The sequence below is a fragment of the Octopus sinensis genome, linkage group LG1, assembly GCF_006345805.1.
Source record: "Octopus sinensis linkage group LG1, ASM634580v1, whole genome shotgun sequence".
Lineage (NCBI taxonomy): Eukaryota > Metazoa > Mollusca > Cephalopoda > Octopoda > Octopodidae > Octopus > Octopus sinensis.
This window is the reverse complement of record NC_042997.1, coordinates 83,432,915-83,454,319: the sequence shown is the minus strand read 5'-3', so window position 1 is coordinate 83,454,319 and position 21,405 is coordinate 83,432,915. Positions and strand designations below refer to the sequence as shown.

Sequence of the window (21,405 nt, the reverse complement as noted above, 5' to 3'; positions counted from 1 at the left end):
CGTTAAACAATGATGATATATATATATATATATATATATCTTGTTTCAATCATTAGACTGTGGCCATGCTCGGGCACTGCTTTGAGGAATTTTAGTTGGATAAATCAGCCCCAGTACTTTTTTTTTAACCCTTTGAGCCCTGTCCTCCTGAATCTTATTTGTCCATATACCTGGCACTCTGCCGGTGCTACAGCATAGAGCGGTGCTATGGTATAAAGAAAAATAAAGCCATCCACCAGTAAACTGGTGTTATGAGCTCAAAGGATTAAGCCTAGTACTTTTGCTGAACCACTAAGTTGTGGGGACATAAACACACTGATACCAGCTGTCAAGCAGTGGTAGGGGACAAACACAGACACAAAGACACACATATCTATCTATCTATATATCTTCTTTCAGTTTCCATCTACCAAATCCACTCTCCAGGCTTTGGTCAGCCCAAGGCTATAGTAGAAGATACTTATCAAGGTGTCATGCAGTGGGACTGAACACAGAACCATGTGGTAGGGAAGCAAACTTCTAACCACAGAGCCACTCCTGCAAATGAGTGGACAAATGAAAGATGCACTCAACACATTTGGTACGAGTACATATATTGGTTTCAAATTTTGGCACAAGGCCAGCTATTTTGGGGGAAGGATAAGTCAATGACACTGATTCAACTAATACTAATTTTATCAACCCTGGAATGATGAAAGTTATAGTCAACCCTAGTGAAATTTGATCTCAGAATGTAAAGATGGATGAAGTGCTGATAAGCATTTTGCTTGGCATGCTAAGGATTCTGCTAGCTCGCCACCTTAGGAATACATCATCATCATCGTTTAACGTCTGCTTTCCATGCTAGCATGGGTTTGATGATTTGACTGAGGACTGGCGAACCAGATGATTTGACTGAGGACTGGCGAACCAGATGGCTGCAACATTACTATTTAATAATAGTTTGATTTGGTTCCATACACCTTAGGCTCGTCACTTAGATTGATGTTTAATGTGCATGGAACCAAACCAAATTGTTAAATACAAACACACACACACACATTTTTGAATTCCTTCAGTTTTTATCTATCAAAGCTACTCACAAGGCTTTGATTAGCTCAAGGCTATAGTAGACATTTGGTCAAGCTGCTCTGCTGTGGGACTGAACACACTTTAGGCAGATGTCTTTTACTATAGCCCCTTGTATATATGTCTCTCTCTCTCTCTCTCTCTCTCTCTCTCTCTCTCTCTCTCCTCTCTCTCTCTCTCTCTCTATATATATATATATATATATATATATATTATATATATATATATATATATATATATATATATATATATATTTATACAGAGAGAGAGAGAGGTAAGTGAGCTAACAGAAATGTTAGCATGCTGGGCAAAATACTTAGCGCTATTTCTTCTGTCTTTATGTTCTGAGTTCAAATTCCGCCAAGCTTGACTTTGTTTTTCATCCTTTTGGTGTTGATAAATTAAGTACCAGTTGTGTACTGGAGTCAGCCTAATCAACTGCCCCCCCACCTCTCCAAAAATTTCAGGCCTTGTACCTAGTGTAGAAAAGTATATATATATATATATGCATATATGGGTACAGGACATCACCTACAGTAAACAACATGAAATACAAAAACAAATGAGTTAAATACCTAAATGAGGTAAAAAAATAGAAAACAGAACAAGTAATACAAAGAATGACCCTTCAGTTGTTAGATGTTTATCTACTCCCCATATATATATATATATATTATATATATATGTGTGTGTGTGTGCATGAGTCGTCTAAGAAACCGTAAGTCAAGGAAGAGATACACTCGTATGTCTGTAAGTAGGGTGGGTATATTATCCGAAATGTATAGTATTAAATATCCACCACAGCTAGTCTTACCAATTGGTTTTGCGTAAAGAATACAATGGAGTGTTAGGTAACAAACTGATTATATAATTTCACGCTCATCAGAGTTAACTGATATGGAAGGAAGTATGGCGACTGCATTTTATTGTCGGAGGTGGATTAGCACAACCGATCAACAGTTGCTGTGAACAAGGTGATAGAATGAAAAAGGGGCCAGGGGATTAGTTTAGGAGTTATGTCCCTTGGTAGGGTATGCTGTGAAACCAGCAAGAGTTCTCGTGAAGTAGGGATAGTGTATATTATTGTGGTGCTCTTGTGTGGATGAAGTGTGTGGTATGTGCAGCAGTGTCATATGTATAATTTTTCTGGGGTTGTAGGTATATATAGCTGTGTTCGTTGGTCTGTTTTCTTTCTGTAAAGGATAAAGTCAGAGGGTGGTGGTTCTTTTAGCATGTAATGTGTGTGTGGGGGTTACAATTTGTGTGAAGGGCTATGTGTTGGTGGTGGGGAGACAGTTTATTTTGTGGGATGTCTGCTTTATAGGAGTGTGTGCATGTGTGTACATAGGTGCCTTGGTGTGTGCTTTGGTCAAACTCTTTTTGCTGGGCTCAAGAGCATTGTTGAAAGGTCAAGGCAGGGGACCCATGGTTGCAGTCATGGTGGGGCATGCAGGTACAATAGAATGTATTTCTTTTCATGTGGGCAAGGATTAAACACCTCACTCCTGCTATTCAAGTAAACATCCGGGTGTTGGGTACCTTTTAAAATTGCTCTCTTCTCAGCCAGGCATAATCTGCACTTCCTGCTGCTATTGAAATATGGTTTGTACCTTTCTAGGTTCTTCTACTTTATGCTGTACTCCGTGGCATTTTCTTTCAAAGTCCAGATGTGCTTGGCTAGGGTTGTGGTGTTATGTTTCTCTGGGATGTTGAATGAGGACTTGTGGTTATTAAAGCAGGTTCTGAAGGGACCTTCTATTGCCCCGACATACTTCTGCACGCTCAGTTGTCCATTGGGTCCAGTTGCTGTTTCTTCTACCTCATAAACAACTGTTTCCATATTGCAGTGGCAGTTTAGTGGACAAGTTGTGTTACCCTGCATGAGTATCCTGCCTCAGGTCTACCTACTATTATCTTTTTTACAGTAGGTGAACAGTTAAAGGATAATTTCAGGGTATGTCTAGTAAATATTTTGTTGAAGCTGTTGGTATGAGAGAAGTGTCTGTCAACTGAACTGATATGTTGTATGACTTCTTGTCGTCACTGTTATATCTGAACTGTTATGATATCAAATGTTTCCGATGTTCTCTTATTACTCTCCAACTGTGTATCTTCAACAAGCACTCCAAGATATTATTCAATAATTCCTACAACCTATATAATTTGAGACTTCGCATATAACACTCTTCCCAGACTATTTTGCACATGCTCATTTATACTAACTAGTATAGTTCACTTAGCCAAGTACAGGTGTGTACAGATTCCCCATACTACTTAAACTTAAGATCTTACCTGCTCTGGTCCTAACATTTAAAGAGAAAGGCGGTGTGAACCACAGTACTTTCCAGTGGCATTTTCTCTTGCAGGGGGCTAGGGTTTGGCATGTAACTAATATTATCCTTGAAACCACTAGCAGCCAGGGCCTGGTTGTAGTATGCAGCAGCAGCATCAAAGATCTCTTTGCTTGAAGACAAACTGGAGATTCTCCTGTTGACACCCTTAACCAGGTTCCGGAACACTATGGCAGGAACCTATGTTAATGTAAGACAACTTCTCATTTGGTTTCCTAATGGGCTTATAGGTACCTGATTCCAAGTTTAGGGTCACATTAAAGAAATCCACTATTTTTAGGTTGGTCTCTATAGTGACCTTCAGTCCAAGGGAGTTCATGGTGTCTGTGAAGTCCTTTCTGAGCTTATCTAGCAGGTGGTCATTCTCTTGATATTACCAGTGTGTCCTCCCTGTAGAGGCCAAAGCTAGTTGAAGGGTACTAGCTTTGGTCAAACTCTTGTTGCTGGGCTCTAGGACATTGATGGAAGGTCGAAGCAGGGGACCTGTGGTTGTAGTCATGGTAGGGCATGCAGGTATGATAGAATGTACTTCCTTTCATGTGGGCAAAGATTAAACACCTCATTCTTGCTATTCAGGTAAACATCCAGGCATTGGGTACCTTTTAAAATTACTCTCTTCTCAGCCAGGCATAATCTGCACTTCCTGCTATAATTGAAGTATGCTTTGCATCTTTCTAGGATCTTCTACTTTATGCTGTACTCCGTGGCATTTTCTTTCAAAGTCCAGACATGCTTGGCTAGGGTTGTAGACCCCCCACACACACACACATTACACATGGCATGCTAACATACCCCTCCCATGACTTTATCCTTTACAGAAAGAAAACAAACCAATGAACACAGCTATACATACCTACAACACTGGAAAAAATTATACATACGACATGCTACACATACCACACACTCCATCCTCACAAGAGCACCACATTAATAATAAACACTTTTCCAACTTTAAGATAATTCTTGCTGGTTTCACAGCATACCCGATTAAGTGACATAATGCCTAAACTAATCCCCTGGTCCAACGTTTTCACAGTAACTGCTGACCGGTTGTGTTAATCAACCCATCAATAGAAAGCAGTTGCCATATTCCCTTCCATATCGGCTGACTCTGATGAGCGTATTAGATAAAAGAAAGAATATGTCCATATATTCTTTTACTTATTTCAGTCTTTTGACTGTGGCCATATTGGAGCACCACCTTTAGTTGAGAAAATTGATGCCAGAACTTATTCTTTGTAAGCCTAGTACTTATTCTATCGGTCTCTTTCGCTGAACTGCTAAGTTACGGGGACGTAAACCCATGGTTGTCAAGCGATGTTGGGGGTACAAACACACAAGCACATACACACACACACGCACATATATATTATACGATGGGCTTCTGTTTCCAACTATCACATCCACTCACAAGGCTTTGATCGGCTTGAGGCTATTGATTAAAATCCTAATTGTTATTGGATTTAAATACATTTCATATTACAAGTCTAACAACAAACTGATTAGAAATACTTTTTAAATCTCCCTGAAATTAAACCAACATCTCAGAAAAGGTTGGACATATTCGATGATGTAGCATACACTGTACCTGAATTATGTCTTGCCAGAAACGAAGATGGAATGTTCATGACCAGATTGCCTTTTGGTCATAGGCCTGTTCTAGCATGGTTGACTTCAGGCAAAACAAATTTAATATATTAATTGAACAAGGTAGAGAGCTGACAGAATCATTAACATGCCAGACAAAATGCTTAACTGTATTTCATCTGTCTGCTTATATTGACTTTACCTTTCAGGGTTGATAAAATAAGTACCTGTTGAGTACTTGTTTTGTTGTAATTGACTTAGTCCCTTCCCCAAATATGCTAGCCTTGTGCCAAATTTTGAAACCAAAAGTTTATGAAAATATTCCAAATGTTTATCTTCTTGTTTGTTTGATTGCATTCATGCACACATTTATATAGGGATATATAGTGATATGGTGTGGAAAAAATTAAACCATAGAAGATTTGTTACAGTTCAATATGTCATTTCTATCTAGTTGTCTAATTTCCACAAAGAGAACCTTCTTTAAGATCTGATTGGAATCACTGGTTGAATATCAAGGTGTTTCAATGTTGTATATATAACATTACAATATTTGAGGGAGATCTAGCTGTTATTTCTTGCAGTACCATACAGATTCTCTTTCTTCTTTAAAGATAACTGCAAGAAGGTGTTATTTTTAAAGGCTAGAATACAAATGCAGTTAATTATATTAGTTTGGTATATAATATATTTATATATTTAAAATAAAATTTGTTTTAAACATGTAATAGCTGCAGGCATAGCTATGTAGTTAAGAAGTTCACTTCATAGGCACATAGTTTTGGGTTTGATTCCACTGTATGGCACTTTGGGCAAGTATCTTCTACTATAACCTTGGGTTGACTTATACCTTGTGTGTAAAATTTGATGAATAGAAACCAAATGGAAGCTTATGTATGTGTGTATATACATGTGTGTGTGTGTGTATATATATATATATATACACACACACATGCACACACACACACACACACACACATATCCATCCATCTATCCAACTTGCTCTCTCTCTATACTCACATATACATGTGTGTGTGTGTGGATGGTCTTTTTATTGAAACCACTTAGGCAGTAGTGACATTGTTTATGTCTTAAAGGTGGGAAGCTGGCAGAGTCCTTACTGGGAAAAATGCTTAGTGGCATTTCATTTGTCTTTATCTTCTGAGTTCAGATTCTGTTGAGGTCGACTTTGCCTTTCATCCTTTCAGGGTTGATAGCATAAGTACCAGTTGAGTATTGAGTTTAATGTAATCAGCTTAGCCCATCCCTGAAATTGCTGGTCTTGTGCCAGAATCTGAAACTGCTATTGTTTATGTCTTACATATTTACATAAATAAAACGTCCAATAGCTCAATGGTTTGAAACATGGGATAAATCACCTTATTGAAAACAACAAAGTGTAAGTGTTAGAACATTTAGCCATTGAATACTGTATCAAAAAGTCTTAATCAATTCATGCCTTAAAAAAAAAATCAAATGTAAAAATGGTAATAATAATATCAATGTTTAAAGCATTTTTAGTTTTGATTTGGGAAAAGTTAAGTGAATTCATTGTCTCAATATATATGTTGTAGAACCAGATTACCTTGCTCCATGATATATTTCATGTCCTATATCTGTTTCTGTCAGATTCACACCTGTTACAGTGTTTTACTGTTAGCTCTACTTTCAGCATATTATGTAACTGCCTGAAGCTAGCTAAAAAACTCGATTCATTGCACTACATTTAGTCCAGCCCGTAGTACGTCAAAGAAGACACTATATGTCTACTGGGAGATGTTTCTACTAGTGCACTTGTTCAAGAGACTCACTTGCTTGAACTTAATTAAAAGTAAGTGTCAACTAGGGTTTAGCTGTATTGATATCTGGAATTGTGTGTGTGGTGGGGATAAGTTATGAGGTTCATATCTTCCTAAAGATCATTATCAGAGTAGGTATAGTTAACTGCAATTTAGAATTGATCAAAGGTTACAAACCATATTTGATAGGAATGTACTGCTAATACTATAGTGCTCACTGCTCATCAGTACTTGTATAGCCAGGCTAATTAGATATCTAAACTGATTCAGTACTGCTCTTAAGTGTTGATGTTTAACTATGGTTTATATATGCATTTAGGGAGCAGTTGTGGGATTGGATGTTAAATATTCCCTTTGCATTGATTCTTATCAGCTGAAACTGTTAATGTTTGTATTTATTGTATGCACTGGCTTAACACACAAAGGCATGACTCAACTAGATTTATCTTATGCCTGTGAAAAGGTAGTCTAATACTGTATCAACTCTTCTACAAACTTTCTGCATTTACAAACAAGTGCATACCTGTTTGATTATGTGATTAATTTCTGTTGAATCTCCTTTCTCTATTGCTTATTGAATAAAGGACAAGTTGCAATGGGAGTTCTTCAGACACGAATCAACTCTGCACTGCAAATAGCTAAAGATCTGTTAGACAGTATACTGCTTTTTACAATAGTGATCTGTATCTATTTCATGGTACCTATTTATAACGTTAACTGAACCAGTGAAACTTGGCCATCAACACAGTCGTTACACATTATTCACTTCATTGACTATTATTCTACTGAAGTGATACTCTGTCAATTTAGTATGTTCTGACTTCAGTTATCTCTTTTGGAATACAATAAAAAGATTTGCTTTAACATATTAACTTGGCAGACAGGAAACACCTTAATTGCTTGGAAACAATACATAATTTGATGGTGGTCTGGTATAGTGTGGCTGGACTTAACTTGACTTGAGTGAGCCTGGACTTGTGTGCAAATAAAATCTCCCCTAACTTATTCTTAACCATTTAGCATTTAAACTAGCCATATGTGACCCAAATATTCTGCCTGTTTTGTGTTTAAACTGGCCAGATATGGCCACTCACACCTACCCTACAATGTCCTTCTAAAAATAAACCATCACATCATCAAAATCTTGAATCTATGAGATAATGTATGATTAAATCAAAATAGTATGAATAAATAAGCATTACATTTGACAAAATAATCTGAATGCTAAAGAGTTTAAATTATACATTCCAGTAAGAAGGAAATGTTAGGTCTAATGTTAGTTGAACTCAGAATTTAAAAGAACAAAACTAATTACTTAAATGCATTTGATCTGCACATCTGACACATTAAGCCACCTCCATTACTCTAAGCTCACTTTATAATTGAATGCTTTGTTGGCTTACATTGCTGAGCTCAAATTCATTTGCAAACAAAACAAAGAGAAGAAATATCTTCCAGATGCTTAACACCAAGATAGCTGGAATAGTTTTGATGAGTTTTTTTTGTATGGTGGACTGTTTTACATCACTTATCACATGGTTTCTATTTATATTTAGTCTGTTTCTTAACTTAGAAAGGGAACATTTGTGCGAGTGTTTTGTTTTTTGTATTTGGCATTTTATTAAATCAAGCTTAAACACTTTTAACTTGAATATTCTTGTTATACATAGTTGAGTGTTGGACAAGCTGTGTGTATAGAAACACAATCAGTTGACCTAAATTTTTATATGACCTTAAGGATCTTTGATCAGTTGTGGTGGGTTGAGACACAAAGCTGACCTTGACTGTATTTGAACAAAAAATGTAGAAGGGTAAAATCAAACATTACATTATGTTCAGTTCAATACTCAACTGTTTCTGCTCCTCCAGTGCTCTCACTTGTAAAGACCCCCTTTGGTCATGAACGACCATGGGATTGCATCTAGAAAGTTACTCTCTGAGGCACAAGTATTGGCAAGGTTGTTTATGGAAGACGAGCAGTCGCCCATGCATACCAACCTTCCCTCTCCATGCCACCAATGTTATCCAAGGGAAAGACAAGGGCCAATACAGCTTGACACCAGTGATGTCGCAACTCATTTCTACAGTTCAGTGAAATGGAGCAACATGAAATAAAGTATCTTGCTCAAGAACACAACACACAGCCTGGTCCAGGAATCAAACTCATGACCTCATGATTATCAGCCCAATACTCTAACTACTGAGCCATGTGCCTTCACAGATTCACTTGCACTTTATGTATAATTTCTTATTGTTTCTTAGTTCCGAGCCATCCCTGACTGGACAAACCTCTGATCAAAGGTATTCAAGGTGTCATTAGCTTGTCTTTATAGAGGTTTCTAAGACTACATTATCTAATGTGTTCTTGTCTTATTTAAGAGAATAGGGTGGTGAGTCTCAGTCTCTTTAATTTTATGGCATTGTGAAGATTAAACAAAAAATTACTGGTACGCTTTTCCTGGAACGTTTACCACAAACTCTGTTTCAAAGTTAAAAATTAGGGAAACTATATTGTTAACTATTGTTTACCTTGTTTAATTAATCACATACCTGCCTTTTATCTTTTATTTGTTTCAATCACTGAACTGCAGTCATGCTGGGATGTAGTTGAACAAATTGACCCCAGTACTTATCTTCAAGTCTGGTATTTATTCTATTGGTCTCTTTTGCGAAGCTAAGTTATGGGGATGTAAACAAACCAATACTAATTGTCATGTGGTGAGAGACAAACACAATGCACATACACATAAGTGTATACACACACACACACACACACACAAGAAGTTTCTACACAGTTTCCATCTACCAAATTCACTCACAACATGTTGGTCAGCCCAGGGTTATTGTAGAAGACACTTGCTCAAGGTGCTGCACAGTGGGACTGAACTTGAAGCCATATAGTTGCAAAGTAAGCTTCTTAGCCACACAGCCATACCAACATCCTGCAGTACACTGTTTGCAATCCATTGCAGTAGGATATAATTTCAGGGATACTTGGCTGCTATTTCTAATAAATCCAGTGACTATGTGGAGGCTCTCTCATTGGCTGTTTTGTGATGAAGTGAATGTTGGTTACTATATATAGTAGGCCCCAATTTTGGTGACTTGGAACTTGTGCCATGGTATGTCAGGAATTTTAATAATCCGGCTGAATTAGAATACTTTTTGGTGAATCTATTGTAATCTTTTTGTGTTAGTTTTATAGTTTGTATAGTATTGGGCTTTTTTCAATGTCCTTGTGATTGTTTTTAATTTTGTATGTATTATGGTGTGGAATTTTCATAGAAACTTAACCATAGTTGAACATCATTAGAGACAAGTCTTGCGCTCATACTTGACATTAAACATTTTGTCCAGGATTGCATCCTTCTCACATTTTTTACTGTTCTTTTTTCTTGCAAACATTGCCCTACAAATTAATGTTCCAAATGAACATTTAATAGCATCAGTTTCACTAGTCTGATGGGCGGGCGACATACATACAGAGAAAAGGTCATGGTTACTAGCTTTCTTTGCTGTGTAACTTGTACATCATCATCCTCATCAGTCGTACACCCACTTTTTCATGCTTTCTGTGGGTCAGATGGAATTTTGTTGAGGCAGATTGTCTATGGTCAGATGCCATTCCTGTTGCCAACCCTTACTTTTTCCGAAGTAAGGTAATATTTTCCCATAATCAGACATGTTGGGAACGACGGACATCACTTGCATGATGGTGACCTTCATTGTTTACAGCAATCATGCAGATATAGTAACACACACATGCGTGCGTGCACACACACACACACACACACACACACACACACACACACACACACACGAGGCTTTTTTCAGTTTTCTTCTACCAAATTCACTCGAGGCTTTGGTTGGCCTGGGGCTATAGTAGAAAACACTTGCCCAATGTGTCACACGGTTGTATTAAACCCCAAATTTTGTGGTTAAGAACCAAACTTACTGTACATCTATGCCTATGCCTACATATTTTTTATTAAAAATTTCCTATCAGCTCACTTATTGCTGTTAGTGTTTCTACGTGGTACGTCTGTCTAAAAATTTAAATTTTCATAGTTATGTGTATGCATATTTTGCAGCATCTATTCTGGCTTCTTGATTTCTGAGTTGAAATCTCATTGTGGTCAACTTTGTTTTTCACCTTTTCAAGGTTTAAAAACATTAATACTCTAGGGCAGTAGACTGACAGAATCATTAAAGTATCAGGCTAGTTACTTGCAATAAGTGTTCTGAGTTCAAATCCAGCTGTGGCCTACTTGACTGTTTAACTTAATCTGCTGTTTAGTGAAACACCAGCACCCTTGTGTGTCTTTAGTGGAGATAACTCTTTTGTAAATATTTGGGCTAGGCTTCTATTTTGAGGATGCCTTCCTTCCTCTCTTCTCCCCATCTTGGAGGCCCTGTAAAAGGCCAGGAACATTGCCCCTCTATTTTAACTACTTGATTAAAAAATGTGTGTGTGTATAAAGATTTATTTCTATATAGGAAATATAAAAATGCTTTGGGTTAATATATCACGTACATTTTTATTTTATTGATTTATTATTGATAGGTTTCTGCAGCTATATAATTAATCTTTCTTAAAGAATTCTGAAATCATTTCTCATTTTACATTTGATATGTACAAATGTTTTCATTATTCTAAACATTTTCACATATTTCACTTAGCTCTTTGATACTAACCAATCAATGCCTGCCCCTTGTTCTATGAGTGGTTTACTCCTTTAGCATTCAGACTTACTCTATCAAATGTAATGCTTATTTATTGACATTATCATCATCATCATCAAATGTCTGTTGCCCATGCTGGCATGGGTAAGACAGTGTGACCTGGGCTGGCAAGCTGAGTGGGTCTACACCAGACTCCAATTTGATTTGGCATGTTTTCTATGACTTGATGCTCTTCCTAATGCCAACTACTTTAAAGAGTGCGCTGGGTGCTTTTGCATGACACCACACAGACACTTTTACATGGCATCACACAGGCACTTTTATGTGGAACCACATGGGCTCTTTTACTTGATGCTGCACAAGCGCTTTTACATAACCTGTGCAGTATCACATAAGAGGCCCTGTGCGGTGTCACGTAAAAGGGCCCATGTGATGTCATGTAGAAACACCTATGCAGTACCACGTTAAAGTACCCATGCAGCTAATCATACATTTTCTTGTGACTTTTAGATTTCAGTGATGAGATCTTTTCTTTTTCAGAACACCATTGTAGGATAGGTGTGAGAGGCTGAATCTGGCTAGTTCAAACAAAACAGGTAGAATATTTGGGATGGATATAGCTGGTTTAAATACTAAAGTGTTAAAGTGATCTAAATTCATATTAATTTACATTTCAATTACCAACTGAATAATGACAGATATTTTACTAAATTTTTCATTAATTTCAAAATAAATTGAAACAAAAGCAATGTGTTTCATCAGAATTATAGTAATAAAAGGGTTAATTGATGAAAACTATACTAATACTTAAGCAACAAATATATCATCCCTCAAGCTATTCTTGCATAAAAATTTATATTCATTGATGGAATAGAACTAGAAAAGACGATTTAATGTAATTTTAATACAAATGCCTATATTTTGAAATTTCAAAATAAATAACATAAACAAAGAACAGTGCTGCACACACATAACCTCCTCTCACATTAACACATTCCAGATTGTTGAATCTACAATGATTCTTTTGTTTTGACTCTCTATTGATTGTGTGTGTGGAGGAAGTAGAGGAACAGTAAAGTGAATAAGCTGGAAATCATTGATGCTCATGAGGTCATTAACTCATATAAATCATGGCTATTAGTCATTTAATTTTGTTATTATTGTTTATCAGTAGGTCAATACTAATCTGTCAGACCTTATAATCAAATGCAGTCCAGCTATAATTATTGTCTTTTTGAGAATATGAAGGATTATATTACCTAGTCTACTGTGGTTTTTCTCACAGCCTTTAAGTTAGTAGGGTGTAATACAAAAGGAATATTTCACTGCTGTTTCTAACAGGTTGTGCAATCATAAATGATCTTGGTTCATTTATGGCCTCATTGTGTCTTATGAAACTATAGATCCTCATCTAGAAAGTTCCTCTCCATTATTTGTGCCTAAGCAAGGTGTTTTTATGGAAAACCAACAGTTAAGCAGTAGCAACTTTAGCTTATTCATGCCAGCACTGTTAAAGGAAAAGTAAGGCCAATGTCATCAAAGAAGTTGCTGTCAGATCACAAAGACTTGGGAGATTTATTGCATTGTGAACATTTTGACTTTGAGTTTTATTTTCTCTTCAAATGTCTGTTGCCCATGTCTAATCACTCATACTTGTGGTGATGTATTCCACATCTGATTGAATCAGAGAAGCTTTTTTTCGAAGGCCTTGCCTTTATAAAGTGTACCTTGGACCTGTCACTGTGATGGAATTCATCTTCCTCTTGGCCAACCCTTCAAAAGTTGTATTGAGCATTGCAAATGAAGGAAAAACAAACTCATTTCAAGTACTATTACTAGTTAGAACAGCAAGTACTTATATACAGCTAAGTAAACTGAGTCAGATGAGGATGAAGTGTCAACAACGCAATGTAGAACTTCATATCTGCTCTGACTGAGCAGACATTCCAGCAGACCATCCTGTTTTATAATTTTTCTCGTACATCTCTGACTACATTGTTCACTATACCTGACCTTTCTTAAGAATTTAGTGTGTGATTCCAGGGAGATATGGCTACTATTTCTAGGTAGTTAGGTGACTGCATTGAGGGTTCCTTTGTTGGCTCCTCTTAGAATTTTAATATATGAAATGCACCCATGCCAGTGACATGTTAAAAAGGCACCCTGTATACTCTGTGGAGTGGTTGGCATTAAGGTCATCCAGCTGTAGAAACCAAGCCAGAACAAACTGGAGCCTGGTGTAGCTCTCTAGCTTACCAATTCCAGTCAAACAGTCTAACCCATGCCAGTATGGAACATGGGTGGTAAATGGTGATAATGATGATGAGGCACTTGGTCATCATTCTTAAGATAGTGATGAATTTATTTAAGAAGATCCAACTCTTCCATTTAGCTGGTCTAGTGATTAAATGGAAGTTTCCACATTGTCTCCAAGTTTTCTTTTTTAGTTAGTTACTGGTGCCAAAGGATCTGCTTAAGCAGAAATGAAGGATGTAAGGGTGATTAATGATTGCAAATCCTGTGTAATGTTAAATGAGAAGGCATTTTGAATTTGTTGTTAAACCAGTTGACAAGATGTAGGAATTGTTTTCAATAATTTACCAAAGTGGTAAAAGAAAACAAACTGGTTTGTTTTCATATGACCTCTTCCTTTCCAGCAACCTAAAAATTAAGAGTAAACTAGTGATAACACATACCAATTAAAAAAAACTTGTTTTGTACTCTCTTTTCAACCTTTGATCTTTTATATGTGTGTTCTCTCTGAAATAGCAAGACTTAATGTTATAAAACAATGCACCTGGGAAAAAACAGTGCCATTATAGCTGCTGGCATGGCTGTGTAGATAAGAAACAAGCTTTGCAACCATGTGAGTTGAGATTCAGTTTCACTGCAGTACCTTTGGGCAGGTATTTTCCATTATAGCTCCAAGCTGACCACAATATTTTGTGAATAAATTTGGTGGATGGAAACTGTATAGAAGCCCATTGTGTATGCATGTGTGTGTGTGTCTTTGTCTTAACAGCATGCAACAGTTGTAGATAAACATCACCATTTGCAAACTTTTGTGAAAATGTGTCTGATCTCTGGAAAATATTATTTGAATATTACTTGGCTTTGAAATAGGTGAGGGTTAGCAACAGGAAGTGCACGTCGCCACAGAAAACCTGCCTCAATTAATTCTGGTTCATGCAAAGATAGAAGAATGGGTGGTGTTAAAACAATGATGATGCATGAATTTACAATAATATTTTCAATATTATATAGAAGATAATATTAGAGTATATTATGACTCTTTTACTTGTTTGAGTCATTGGACTTTAGCCATGCTGAAACAATGCCTTGAAGTAACCATGCTGAAACAATGCCTTGAAGTAAATCAACCCCAGTACTTATTCTATTAATCTCATCTATCAAACTATTAATTATAGGGACATAAACAAACCAAAACCAGTGGTCAAGTGTTTGTGGACTCTCTCTCACACACACACACACACACATGACAGATTTTTGTCTATCAAATCCACTCACAAGACTTTGGTTGGCTAGGGTACAGAAGGAGACATTTGCCTAATGTGCCACATGGTGGAACTGAAGCTGTAACCATGTGGTTGGGAAACAAACTCCTTACCATACTGTCATATGTGTGCCTATGAATAGAACATTTTTGAGAGCACAAAAACAATCTGATATTTTGCAGGTGTAGCTGTGTGTTAAGAAGCTTGCTTCCCAACTTACAAGGTTCTGGGTTCAGTCCCACTGCATGGCACCTTGGGCAAGTGTCTTCTACTATAGCCTTGGGCTCACCAAAGACTTGTGAGTGGATTTGGTAGACTGAAACTGAAAGAAGCCCATCATATATGTATATGTATATATAATTTATACTTATATTTATACTTACTTGTATTTATGTTCTTTTTTTATATATATTCTAATTATTACACAATATTACTCTTTTATGTACACTTTTTTATGTACATTCCTTTATGTACACTGATTTGTTCTGCTTTTTATATTTAACCCTACAGTCTCTTATGTGGTGGTTTAATATAGTATGTGATTGAGTATTATCTGGTAATTGATATTTGATTTTGATGTATTTCTCCATTTTCTTATCTTGTATTAGTAATTTGTGGTAAATCATTTTACCTTCGCCCATATAATACAGTAAATGAATTGATTGCATCGCAATCATTAACATTTATGTATTAACTTTGTTGGGTACTTCACTAGCAGTATATTGGATATACGTTATCCCATAGAGGGTTGCATTTACAACCCCTATCTCAATTTGTATATATATATATATATATATATATATATATATATACACACACACACACACACATATATGTATGTATCTATGTGTGTGTTTTTGTGTCTGTGTTTGTTCCCTCCCCCAAATCACTGCTTGACAACTGATGTTGATGTGTTTACATCGCCATAACTTAATGGTCCAGCAAAAGAGACTCATAGAATAAATACAAGGCTTAAAAAAAAAGTCCTGGGGCCTGATTTGTTTGACTAAAACCTGTCAAGGCGGTGCTCTGGCGTGGCTGCTGTCAAATATAAGAAAAATGGAATTAGAATAGATATGTTATTATTCTCTATAATGAGTAAAACTCATTATTTTTGATGACATGGATTTCATACAAGCCAAGTCCATCTGATATTCACAACTGAGAAGTGCACTAGAAAAAAAAATATCAAATTTGAAAAATTTTTATTTTAATGCGTCTTAGTTATTTAACAAAATCTATTTTATGCTTCATATGTATTTATGTTGTGTCGAGCTCTCTTTTTTCTGTAATAGAGACAAAATATTGAAGTAGATGATGTAAAACAGTGAATAATAATAATAGTAATAAGAGCACTCGGAGAGCACAAACCTCCACCAAGGCAACACCGTCCTCTCAATGATTAGCTCGAGATGATTTTTAAATGAGAATATCTGAAATAAATTCAACTGCTCTCACAAACGAGGATACTAAAAATGAAGGCGATTGCTCTCAAAAATTAAGTAAAAAAATAGGTAAAATAATCCAGAATTCTTGTCTGGTACTGAATAGATCCCAAAATCTAATCAGTTTGTGTCAGTCATAAGGCCAAACATCCCTGAGAGTTTCATCCAAATCCATCCAGCGGTTCTTGAGATATCTTGTCCACGGACCAACAAACAAACATGACTGAAAACAATATCTCTACCTTCGCTAAGGCAGAGGTAATAATGTAGGTATGCACACACATGCATACACTGACATGCACATGTATATAAATTGATGTGTAGACATCAAAGAACATAAATCTACTATAGTTAAGAATGCAATTAGTAACAGATCGTTAAACTGCAACAAGTTATTACATTGCAGTAAATTTTAGAGGCATGAATTTGCATGAACATATATATAATTGGCTAAAATGATCTTATATGCGTATGTGTATTTATGTGTATGTATTTATGAATGAATGTATTATATGAAGGTGTGCACTCACGCATATATACGTGTGTGTGTGTGTGTGTGTATGTATGTATGTATATATAATATGGAGAAAGAGAGAGGTGTGTGTTAGGGTTGTTATAAATATGATATTTATTATGGATTCAATTCTAGTGGCTGATTCAAATTCATTCATGCTTGAAATGTTACACCCCCTCTTTTTCCCATCTTAAACTTTCTCATATGTCCTTTAGACTTTCATTTTCTTGTTTTTATTATTTTTGATTTACTTATATGCGTATATATGTGTATATATCATTTATACATATATATATATAAAGTTAATCCAAACAAAAAAGCACAACTACGCGAGGACGTGGAACAAATATAGTATTATTGGACACTCAGGAAAGAAGGAGGGTTTAATGTTTTGAGCGGAGCTCTTTGTCGGAAACAGGAGAAGGAAAGATCCAGAGAAGGGAAGACAGAGGAAAAAAAATCGCCAACGATACACACGCGGTCATTTGTGTTGATAAATGTGTGTGTATCTATCTATGTCTGTCTGTGTCTATATATATATATATATATATCTATATATATATATATATATATATATATATATATATATACATACATACATATATATATATACATATATAAAGATTCAGGTGAATAAGGCACTTAAAGGCAAGTTACTGGGTTTAGGTCAGAATTAAAATGCATACACTACAATTATAGATGAATACCAACATAGTTATAGAAGTATTGGCAGAAGGATATTCAGATTATGTATGCAATTAATTAAACCCAACTGAGTATATCATTAGCCCTTGGGCTAATCCAGAAATGCACATTTTATTAAATATATATATAGATGTATATCATGTATGTGTATATATGTGTGTGTGTATGTATGTATATTTACTTGTTTCAGTCATTAGACTGCAACCATGCTGGACACTGTCTTGAGGGATGTTAGTGGAACAAATTAACCTCAAGGTTTATTGTTTTAAGCCTAGTACTTATTCTACTGGCTTCTTTTGTCAAACTGCTAAGTAACAGGGATGTAAACACACCAACATCGGTTGTCAAGTAGTGGTGTGAGGACAGACACAAAGACTCACAAAGATACATACTTATATACAACATGCTTCTTTCAGTACCCATCTATGAAATTCACTCACAAGGCTTTGGTTGGCCTGAAGCTATATGAGAAGACACTTACCCAGGGTACCATGCAGTAGGACTGAACTGGGAATCATGTGGTTGAGAAGCAAGCTTCTTACCACACAGCCACTCCTGTGCCAACCAAAATTTTGCAACATTAGCATATGCATACTATTGTTGACAGTTTTATTTATTTATTTAGAGACATCTCATAATTTTCTTATGTAGTTTATCATCTCTGGTGCAGCCATGATGACTGATGAATTTTTTTGTTTTTGCTTCTCTCCACCAGAAAAAATTTATTGCTTCTAGTAGATATTAAGTAGAGATTAATGATTTGTAGGCACACAATATTTCGTTATGCAACCATAATATGCTACAAAGTTTATTAAACATTTTTATAAGTCAATACTGTGTACTGCTGTGATAGCAATGCACTTAAATCACGTGTTAAGGTCATCTTTACAGATTTACTATCAAAATTATAACCAGCACTGATTTCATTACATTTCATATCCAAGATGTCAGATGTAAACAAACAATGAGATTGAAGGTGGACAAATGGGTAATGGGTGTATATGCCATATTTCGAGAGTTTTTGCTCCTTCATCAGCACCCATCTAACCCATTAATCATCCACAAACTCATTGCTTAAATAGCCACTACATGTAGCAGTGTAATGTTATTAGATATACTAATTTACATATTAAACACATTCCTGAAAGCAGGTACATAAAGATTAATGACTTGTAGACACACAGTATTTCGTTATGCAACCATAATATGCTACAAAGTATATCAAATGTTTTTATAAGTCAATACTGTGTACTTCTGTGTTAGCAGTGCACTTAAATCACGTATAAAATGTATTAGAATTAGTGCTGGCTATAATTTCTATAGAAAATCTGTAGAGATGACCGTAACATTTGATTTAGTGAAGTGTTCTCATTTTTCACTACCTATATATTTTGAGCAATAGCACTATCTGAGTATTATGCTGTGACATTGTCATCAGGTAGCAAAATTTTTATTAACCTCCTGACAACTGTTGATGGAACCTGTACTATAAACACTATCTATATAGTTCAGTACTAATCAACTGTGTTTGTGTGTAATATGTGCGTGTGCACACACACACAATTTATTTTGCAAATATAACAAATAATATATATTAAAGTATTTGGTATGATGCTCTTTATCTAACATTGTTTTAAATTATTAAAACTATTAACTTTATCTTTGCTTTTATGTTTAACATTGTTTAATTTGGCCAAATATCCAATTTTCTTAATGTGTTCTATACTTGCATAAATACAATTATCTGTTTCCTTGCATTGTTCCGAAATGTAGTGATATATATATATATATATATATATATATATTTATCATCATCATCCTTTAACATCCGTTCTCATGGTATGAGTTAGATGGTTTGACCAGAGCTTGCAAGCCAGAAAGCTGCATGAGGTTCAATCTGATTTGATTGGGTTTCTGTAGCTAGATGCCCTTCCTAACACCAACCACTTTACAGTGTGTGGTGGGTGCTTTTAAGATGGCACTGGCATGAGTGCTTTTATGTGGTGCTGACACAGGGTTCTTGCAGGTCAATCCTCTTCATTAAGGTGAGTGGCATTAACACTTGTGCTGTGGAGGACGGGTCTTCTTGTGTTATAGCAAGGCACCAGATGTCTCAGCCCTTTGTCAACTCTGTAAGGTTCAGTGTCCTGAGATCGTCCTTCAGTATTCGCTTAGGCATAGCAATACTAATGATCTGGTGTTAGAACGTAATAATGAAAAACATCAGTTGAGTACAGAGTGGTAATTAGAGATTATATAAATGCCAAGGGAACAAGTAGTCAACAACAGAAAGTTAAATAAACAATTCCTTTTAATATGATTTTTGCTATTTACTCTGGCTTTCTTCTTGATAGATCATCATTTTTAAACCAGAATTCAAAATAGGAATGATATCCAGCCATTGAAGCTGACAATCACATAAAGCAATATCACATAAACTGCAAGAAGTAACAAAACGTCTCTTTGTATACAGACACACACACAAAACAGTGAATGATTAATTCATAAAGTTCAACAAATTAAAATATTTATTGCAATAATTTCCAACTTTAGATTTGTAATTCTTCGTTTCAGTTCTTCAAAAGTAAATATGGTATGATGATAATGTTGATTATGTCATTAGAAATTGTTCATATGTTACTTAGAAGATTATACATCTATATGGCTTAGTGGTTAGGGCATTCAGCTCATGATTGTAAGGTCATGGTTTCAATTCTCAGCAATTCATTGTGTCCTTGAGCAAGACACTTTATTTCATGTTGCTCCAGTCTACTCAGCTGGCAAAAATGAGTAGTACCTTTATTTCAAAAGGCCAGTCTTGTCACACTTTGTATCACGCTGAATCTCCCTGAGAACAATGTTAAGGGTACGCGTGTCTGTGAAGTGCTTACCCACTTGCATGTTAATTTTACAAGCAAGCTGTTCTGTTGATCGTATCAGCTGGGACTCTCCTCGTCATAACCAACGGATTGCTCCTATACATCTATGTATTAACTGTACATATCTAATGTGATATTGCCAGTAATGTAGATTGTAAGCAATCGTAAACCATGTTCAGTTTTATCACAGCTGTATCATTTATGCTGCTTAATATCTTTGGTAAAGTCCTGAATATCACAGCTCCCATTCTTTTATCCACTAAAGAATAAGTACCTCTGATCTAAAAAAAAAAAAAAAAAAAAAGCTTCTCAGTTGTGTCTCTCATTCTAATACATGGGATATATTATACATGTATGCTCTTAAATATTTATCATATAAAGTATTCAGCTTTTACTTAATTTTGAAATTGAATATTCAGTTGTAATAAATTAACTAATGTCTTTGTGAATCCATTATTTTCAGATCTGTAAATTGTGCCATGCTGAACCTTACGGAGTTTTGATAGACCTCCATCCAGTTCTAGTTTACCATGTATCTGTTGGAAGCCGGTGTGTCAAGTGTGGCTAGATTAAAACATTTCCCAGCAAAAAAATTTCATACCGAATCCTAAAGGTATGTATTCATATATACATCCACAGCCATCAATAGTAATTCATTAACATATTTTGGTTCTTTGATGATTTAATTTTTTACCTGACCTAAATGTCTATGTTTGTTTTCAGACTTTTAGTTTGCCCTTGTTTCATACATTTTGAGTAATATAAAGTTTTCCTTTCATAAGCACCCAAGTTACTCTAGTGGTTGACAAAAAAATTAGGTATGTTTATCTTACATGATGCATGGATGCCAGAGAAATAT

At 35.7% G+C, this 21,405-nt stretch overlaps 1 protein-coding gene across 5 annotated transcripts in view; it reads left to right on the top strand.

The window, feature by feature from the left end:
- Nucleotides 1–21,405, top strand: part of LOC115210702 (sorting nexin-13) — a 152,034-nt gene that overhangs the window by 4,106 nt on the left and 126,523 nt on the right. For 4 of the 5 annotated variants that reach the window (XM_036502536.1, XM_036502538.1, XM_029779390.2 and 1 more), the window contains one exon: nt 21,010–21,159. The gene's annotated coding sequence lies outside the window, so the exon portion shown is untranslated. Of the gene's footprint in view, nt 1–14,310; nt 14,355–21,009; nt 21,160–21,405 lie in introns of all 5 variants that reach the window. The other variant, XM_036502541.1, reaches the window with a different exon arrangement.